This window comes from Onychomys torridus, chromosome 12 (genome assembly GCF_903995425.1).
Source record: "Onychomys torridus chromosome 12, mOncTor1.1, whole genome shotgun sequence".
Classification (NCBI taxonomy): Eukaryota; Metazoa; Chordata; class Mammalia; order Rodentia; family Cricetidae; genus Onychomys; species Onychomys torridus.
The window spans coordinates 27,805,123-27,813,750 of NC_050454.1; the positions used below are offsets into that span (position 1 = coordinate 27,805,123).

At 41.0% G+C, this 8,628-nt stretch overlaps 1 pseudogene; it reads right to left on the reverse strand.

The window, feature by feature from the left end:
• Window positions 1-2,115: 2,115 nt before the first annotated feature.
• LOC118593670 lies at window positions 2,116-2,420 on the reverse strand (annotated as a pseudogene).
• Between the last annotated feature and the right edge of the window lie 6,208 nt (window positions 2,421-8,628).

Consider the following 8,628-nt stretch of genomic DNA (forward strand, 5'->3'; position numbering starts at 1 on the left):
TGTTCTGGAATGTCAATGTTGCCCCGTGGATTGGCCATGCCAGGCAGTGGAGGCACACACCTTTAATACCAGCACTTGGGAGGAGGAAGCAGGAAAGTCAGGAATTCAAGGCCATCCTGGTTACACAAGATTGAATCAGTCTAAAGAGAAATAGGCCAGACAGTGGAGGCTCAAGCCTTTAATCCCAGTGCTAGGGAAGTAGAGATAGGAACATAAGGAGGGTGGAGACAGGATCTTGGTCCACTTAGTCTAAAGATTTGTAAAGACAGGAATCTCCTCGACCCTCCCATTCAGTCTGAGGATTTATTGAGATAGGCCAGACCATTCAGTCTGAGATTTCGTAGAGGTAAGAAGTCTCTGGTGGCTGGCTGCTCTGCTTCTCTGATCTTTCAGCTTTCACCTTCGATATCTGACTCCCCATTTTAATTGTTAAAACTAATTAGGATCATGCTTCAGTTGGGGGTCACCACAACATGAGGAACTGTACTAAAGGGTTTCAGCACTAGGAAGATTCAGAGCCATTGGCCTAGGAGGTAACCAATGTTACATGCATCAATATTTGGGAGGATGGGGTATGTGGAGTATGACAACAGTTAGGAGAATGGATTCTGATATTTTTATATAAAAAAAAAATCCAAGGATGGCAACATGTCTCAATGTATAAAGGGCTTGCTGCCAAGTCTAACAGCACAAGTTAGAACCCTAGAGGCCCACACTGTGGAAGGAGAGCACTGACTCCTGATAGTTGTCCTCAGACTTCCACATTCAAACCATAGTATGTGCATTCATTCACACACATGGTGTACAATGCATTTTAAAAAAAAGATTTATTTATTTATTATGTATACAGAAGAGGGCACCAGATCTCATTACAGATGGTTGTGAGCCACCACATGGTTGCTGGGAATTGAACTCAGGACCTTCAGAAGAGCAGTCAGTGCTCTTAACCTCTGAGCCATCTTTCAGTGCTCTTAACCTCTGAGCCATCTTTCCAGCCCCTGCATTTTTAAATGTAAAGAATTAAATACTAAAAATAAAATCTATGTTAAAAATGCAAATAATTAAATACTAAAAATAAAATAAAGGTGAATCCAGCTATGTTAGCAGGAAGTACACCTTGCATCTTTAGAAGTATTTTTTTGAAAAGGAGAGGAGGGAAGAGAAAAACAAGAGAAAGAAGAGAGGGATGGGAGAGGATAATGCAGGTCTATTGGCTGATGGAATAAATGGATGTAATTTGCTTATCTAAGTACAGAGTACCTAAGGAATTTATCAAAATAAATCCAAAATGTTTGGATATTAAGATTTCTCCACTACTCAATGAGGAGAAAGGGAGAATGGAAAGACAAAAAAAAAAAAATTTGAGACAGTTTCTCTGTGTAGACCTGGCTGTCCTGGCACTTGCTTTGTAGACCAGGCTGGCCTCGAACTCAGAGATCTTCTCACTTCTGCTGGGATTAAAGGTGTGAAACACCATAACTGGCTTAGAAAAGGATCTTTTAGAACAGGAGAACATTTTCTCGTTCTGTAAATGAGAAACATTTGTTCAGGTGACAACACAGAGAGTGATTCATACTGTCCAGAAGCATTCTAGATGGGTTATAATGCTGAAGTTCAGTGTATACAAAAGAATATTAGGAAATACTCACTAACCAAATTATACTGTAGCTGAAGTTTTCCTGTGGCCTGTAGTCAGGACAAATCTCTCTCACCTGCCAGTCCCACAGCCACTTGGACCCAAGTAAACACACTGAGGCTTATATTATTTACGTATTGTATGGCCATTAGCTCAAGTTTATTACTGACTAGTTCTTACACTTAAATTAACCCATAATTCTTTTTTTTCAGATTTATTTATTTATTATTATACATACAGTGTTCTACCTGCATGTATGCCTGCATGCCAAAAGAGGGAACTAGATCTCATTACAGATGTTTTTCAGCCACCATGTATTTGCTGGGAATTGAATTCAGGATCTTTGGAAGAACAGCCAGTGCTCTTAACCTCGGAACCATCTCTCAAGTGGGCAATTTTCTTAAAAAATGAAACAAAACAGAAACAGAAACCAAAACACCACACAGAAGTTCACCCAGGAGGGGAGGTCTCCAGAGCCAGGTGGCCCTCCACCTAAGCCTCCTGCTGCTGCACAAAGGGGTTGGGGATGGCCTCCATGCCGTCCTGCGGGCAGATGAACACCACGGAGGTGCCACGGCACACCTCGAGCCCCAGCTGCCGCATATCCTCCGTCAGCTTGTACTGGTCACTGGGGTCTCACATGTACTCGATGGTCCCGTCCAGCACCAGGTTTCAGGATCCCGCTGGCTTCCCGGCCACCCTGGAACTTCACTCGGATGGTCTTGTCAATGTACTTAGACAGGTCCAAGATGCTCTCTTTCTTCTTCTTCTTTTTGTCCACCATCTTGCCGCCCCATAATTCTTATTTATATTTAGCCACATGGCTTGGTACCTTTTCTCAGTTCTGCCTTCACATCTTGCTTCCTCTGTGTCTGGCTGACAACTCCTGACTCAGCCTTCCTCTTGCCAGAATTCTCCTTGTCTGCTTATCCTGCCTATACTTCCTGCCTTGCTACTGGCCAATTAGCATTTTTTTAATCAACCAATTAGAGCAACACATTCACAGCATACGGAGCAACATCATCTATCATTATACCCACATTTCATAGCGTTGGTGTGTCTCATGATGGTGTCATAAAAGAAATCTGGCCAACTACATCATGAAGTATTTAAATTTTTTAAGAATAATTTTATGATGAATTTTTATATACCCATATAATGTTTTTTAAATTAATTTTTTTTTGCTTTTACTAGTTATTTATGTGTGTGTCTACATGCATGTATGTGGAGGTGACCAAGGAGGCCATAATTAGATCCCCTGAACCCAGAGTTACAGTGGGTGTTAGCCAGCTGAGGTGGGTGCTAGTCTTCTGTAAGGGTAGAATGTGCTCTTAGGAACCATCTATCCAGCCCAATACAATGTGCTTTGTTTGATCATAGTCACTCTCCAGAACCCTCCCTTGTTTCCTTCTCCTTCCCACTGATTCCCTTCTTTCCAAGCAGCTGTTCATATCATCTGTTGTTTGTTTCTGTTATTAAAAGAATCCCATTGGGCTTGCTTAGAGGACCATGAGTGATTGGTCATTTGCAGGATGATGGGAAACTTTCCAGTGTCTACAACACTGAAGAAAATGTTTCCTCTCCCCTGCGTGAATTAACTTTCTTTTTTTTTTTTTTTTTAAATCATATTCACTTGTTTCCTTTATAAAAAATACGGGCAAAACAGTCATGGACAAGGCTGGTTCCACAGCAGAGAATTCTGCTTAGGTTTACTGAACAGAAAGTTTGTCAGATCCTCAGAGGGAGGTGACTCTCTTGAGCAATCAGCTGGAGCAGAGCCTGAGGCCCCACATGGAAATCCAGTCACAACGACGTGTGTGTGTGTGTGTGTGTGTGTGTGTGTGTGTGTGTGTATGTGTAGGGGGAGGCATGTATTAACTTTCAGTAAATTATTTGGGAAGGGCAGGCTGTCATGAGCCCCTCTCCTATCCAAGACAGAGTATCATAAACTATTTTATTCCAACTAAGTACACTCGAGGAGTCTAATATACTCTTGTCTCTGAAGTTAAAGCCAATGTGGACTGTCTTCTAAGGGGACATTGGAGGTTGCTGCTAGACATTTAGGAGTAGGAATGATTAAACATTTTGGCCAAGGAAGATCAAAGGAAGAAAGCTGACGAGCTCTCTGTGTGAAAAGGTGGCAGAGTAGCAATTTGCAAATCAGCCCGCAAGTATTTTCAGGGCCTCTGCCAGTTTTCACTGTTTAATGGAGAAGGTAATTGGGGGATATAAATTACCTACAGGCATTTATCTATTTAGATGGCATGATCATTTTTGGCAGGATGCTGCAAAAGCCAGAGCATGGTCTCAGTTAGGAAGGGAAGGCTGGATGGTGTCCTTTGCTTTGTCCGAATGATGACAAATGATGAATGATGACAGGCTTGGGAAGACCCAGCAGGAAGTGAGCACTGTTCCTGAGATTTCACATACTACTCTGAACATCAAATAAAAACTTCACTCTGGTGCTGGTGATGAGCAGAGGAGACTACAGAAGTGTTTCCCAGTTGTTAAACCATTAATAAACTGGCAGACAACTTTATCAAGAGGAGTCCAAGGCAAGGAAAATGAGAGACTGCCCAGGCACCAAGTGACTCCAACTTCCAGGAGTTGCTGGTTGAGAACTGTGGCCAGGAAGTCAGAGAAAGCCAGCAGGGCCTTCATAGCCCCATGCTCTGTCTCACTGCATCTGCAGATGTCAAAGTCAAGGCCAGGAACTGGTCTATCCAAAGGGGAAACATAGGCAGTGGTATTCATCTGTCATTGTCTGTTGGATTGCAGCCTCAAGTATGGCTCCTATCTTAGTATTTTCTGGTCCTAACATGGATCATTTCTGATAAATCTCAGGGCTGTACAAATGGATGGCTTTGAGGGACTGACCAATAGCAATACACTGTGTTCATCTCTGGGCCCGAGCAGGTATCCCTCCTGGTGGGTGTTTAACCTAGCTAACATTCCAGTATTTATTATCAACTAGGGCTCAGTATCAGGATGTGTGGAGACACATCTTCAAAGATCCTCAAAGTGCAATAGTAATGGTGTTACTCAGAAGAGGTCAAAGCAGTTTGTGAATCGCAAGGGGGAGAGGACATGAAGGACTGGGGACGCAGTGCATGGTATCGCTTCCTCTTGGTAATTTAGTGCCCACGATACAGTTTTATCATCTTGTTTAAAGCGGAAGAGATGGGGGAAAAATCCAGGGGTTCCTGTCAAAGAGACTTCAGCATTTTGTGTAAGCATGGATCAAAGTGCTCTTGCATGAAGAGCTGTGCCAGGCAACATGCCGAATGGTATAGTACTTCTTTTTTCCTTAAAAATTCTTTACTGTTATGGAAGTAGTAAGCACACGATATACAAAATTAACATAGGTAGGCAAAAAAAAAAAAAAAAAAAAAAAAACCAACAACAACTTTTTGTTTCTTTCACTAGCAATGCTCATGGTAATCCTTTAATGCCCATTCTTTTAGAACTTTCTCTGTGCAAGAAGACACAGGAGGGTTGGGGATTTAGCTCAGTGGTAGAGCGCTTGCCTAGTAAGCACAAGGCCCTGGGTTCGGTCCTCAGCTTCAGGAAAAAAAAAAAAAAGAAGAAGACACAGGAGCTACAGATCTACTACATACAGTATATATAATACATAACAAGTCATATTTAAATTTCAGTTTATTTTTATATAGAGCTAATTTTGTATTTACAGAAAGTTACAAAGAGGAAAACAGCACAAATAATATCCATGTGCCCATTCCCAAGATTCACTAACTATTATTTACTTTTCAGTGATCATTGACACTATCCCTCAATCTAGATTTTTTTTGGAACTATTTGTAGTTTAAGGCAGCAGGAAAGCTGCATATGTGATATGCTTTCCCTAAGTACTTTGGAAGACAATACTTGCTTGGTAGGTGGCTTGGAATTTTGGAAGAGGAAAAAGGTACTTTAGAAGCTGGACCTGGCAGTACAGGTCTACACACCAAGCTACTTAGGGAGTTCTAAGGCAGAGGATAGGATGTTTGAGGCTTTCCTGGTCTACAGAGTGAGTTCAAGGCTGTATTGGGAAAATATTTAGTAAAACCTAGTCACAGAATAAAGACTTAAAAAAAGAAAAGACTGGAGATGTGGCTCAATGGTAGGGCATCTGCTTAGTATGTGGGCTGTGGGATAATGCTCTTGTACACTGTAAGGATTTGTCACTGGAATTGGGTTAATAAAATGCTGATTGGTCAGTAGCCAGGCAGGAAGTATAGGCAGGGTGACCAAAATAAAAATGCTGGGAAAAGGAAGGCAAGAGTCAGGAGTCACCAATCAGATGCAGAGAAGGCATGATAATAATGTTGGACTGAGAAAAGGTACCAAGCCACATAGCTAAACATAGATAAGAATTGTGGGTTAATTTAAGTGTAAGAGCTAATTAGTAATAAGCCTAAGCTACCAGCTGATCATTTATAACTAATACTAAACCTCAGAATCAATTATTTGTGAAGCTGCTGCTGGGTATTTGGGAACAGGCAGGTGGGAGAGAAACTTCTGCCTATATACGTGTGAGGTCCTGAGCTCAATCCCCAGTACCACTACCAACATACTTTAGGATGAATCTAGAGTTGAAGTAAGATGCCAGAAAACAAATCCCAAAGGAAGATGTGCACTCACTGTATCTAGCAGAGCCATGCCCAGGCTGGCTCTGGATCTGGTGACCGCTCAAAGCAGGAAGCATCTGAATTTAATGTGCACTAATTTTTTTTTCTGATTTTGAACCTTAGTGTCTGTAACCTAATTCAGTTACCTATTTTTGTTTTTTTTTTTTTTTTTTTTTTTTTTTTTTTTTGTTGTTGTTAAGATTTATTTATTTACTATATATACAGTGTTCTGCCTGCATGTGTCCTTGCAGGCCAGAAGAGGGCACCAGATCTCATTACAGATGGTTGTGAGCCACCATGTGGTTGCTGGGAGTTGAACTCAGGACCTCTGGAAGAGCCATCTCTCCAGCCCCAGTTACCTGTTCTTTACTTGCTACTTTACCTGGGACTGGATACTATAAACATGAATGTTTAAAGACCAGGAAGTGGGTTAGGGACATGGCTCTATGGTTAAGAGCATTTGCTGGTCTTGCAGAGGACGTGGATTCAGTTCCCAAGACCCACATTAGAATTGCCTGTCACTACAGATCCAGGATGATCTGACCTTTTCTGGCCTTCAAGAGCACCAGGCATACACATGGTACATATACATACATGGCAGGCACTCAAATATACACATAAAATGAAAATAAATAGATCTTTAAAAAGACAAGAAAAGTAAAAAACATTTCAACTTCTCTTCTTAAAAATGGAATAATTTATCTTTCCAACACCAGAGTGTATTTTCTAGAAAAGTTTATTGAGAAAGAGGAGAGGGGCTAGAGAGATGGCTCAGAGGTTAAGAGCACTTGTTGCTCTTGCAGATGATGGGGGATCATTTCCCAGCATTCCTGTGGTGGCTCACAACCATCTGCAATTCTAGTTGCAGGGTGTCTGACTCCCTCTTCTGGCCTCCATAAGCACTGCACACGTGTGGTGCTCACATGAACTGGTAGGCAAAACACACATAAAATTAAATTAAAAATAAAAGAAAGAAAGAAGAAGGGTATTTTCCTTGGCAATGGGAAAAAAACAACAAAGAGAAGGAAACAAAGAAGAAAATGAGGGAAGAAAATGAGATAAATATACATTTTAAAGTTTTCCTACATCACCTCTTCTAATCTGACCATATATCTGACCATATTCTGATTTGCACAAAAATAAGTTATTATTTCTGAAACCAGATGGACATGGCTTTTGATTGCTTGTACTCCTGCCTGTCTCTGAGAGTGCCAGCCATCAGAAGTTGCAAAGGAAAGCAATCTCAGGCTCTCCAGTGTCAGGAAAAAAAGCTGAAGTAAACACAGCCCGTCAATTAAAACCTCTCAGTAAATCAGAACTAAAGCTAGGAATTAATCTCTTATGCTCTAACTTCCAGTGTTAAAGTCACTAATTTAATTTACCCCCTTCTGCTTCTAATTGAGTGCTGGTTATTTGGAATATATATATATATATATATATATATATATATATATATATTGTATATAATATGCAAATACATTATAATTTATATAATATACACATTACACATATAACACACATATAAGATATATTATATTTATATAATATACACATTATACATATATAACACATACTATATGTCATATATAATATACAAATATATTATATATGGAGAGATTCTGTTGGCTCCCAGTGCTGCTTGTGCATGACTGTCCTGCCTTCCTGATCTTGCTGGTCAAGTGGAAATGAAAAAGCACAACCAAATCATCTTTTCACTCTCCAGGGACAAGACTATGTCTATTCAACCTCAGTGTCTCAGCTAGTAGTGAAAATTTCCCTGTGAGCTGAGAACCGACTGCAGAACTGATCAGAAGTGAAGCTTAACCTGGTGAAGACCAAGTCTAATCAGTCAATTAATTATATGATATTTGGGGGCAAGATATTACTATGCAGCTCGGGCTGGTTTTGAACTCGAGGTAATCCTTCAGACTCAGCTTCCCAATGATGGGACTTTAGGCACATGCCACTGAGTCCTTCTCAAGGAAAATGAGAAGAGGAGAGGAGAGGATAGGAGGGGAGAGAGAGGGGAGGGGAAGAGGGGAAGAGGGGAAGAAAGGAGAGTAGGGGAGGGGAGAAGAGAGGAGAGGAGAACAGGCTAGCCTGGAGAAAGCAGAGGTAGATCCCCTACCTTATCACCAGGCTGCCAGCAGCTGAGAGACTGTGCTCCGTCTCCCCAGGCTCATGACTAGAACTGTTGCCCCTCGAAGCCACTGCACCGATTGCTTCCCCAGGAAATTTCAGATCAGCTTGTTAGCTGTATTCAACTCACTTCTGTTTGGTTCTTTTCTCATAGATTTCAAATAAAGGTACAGAGTCTTTTTCAAAGTTTAAATTTCATTTATTGTTATGAGATGTGTATCAAGT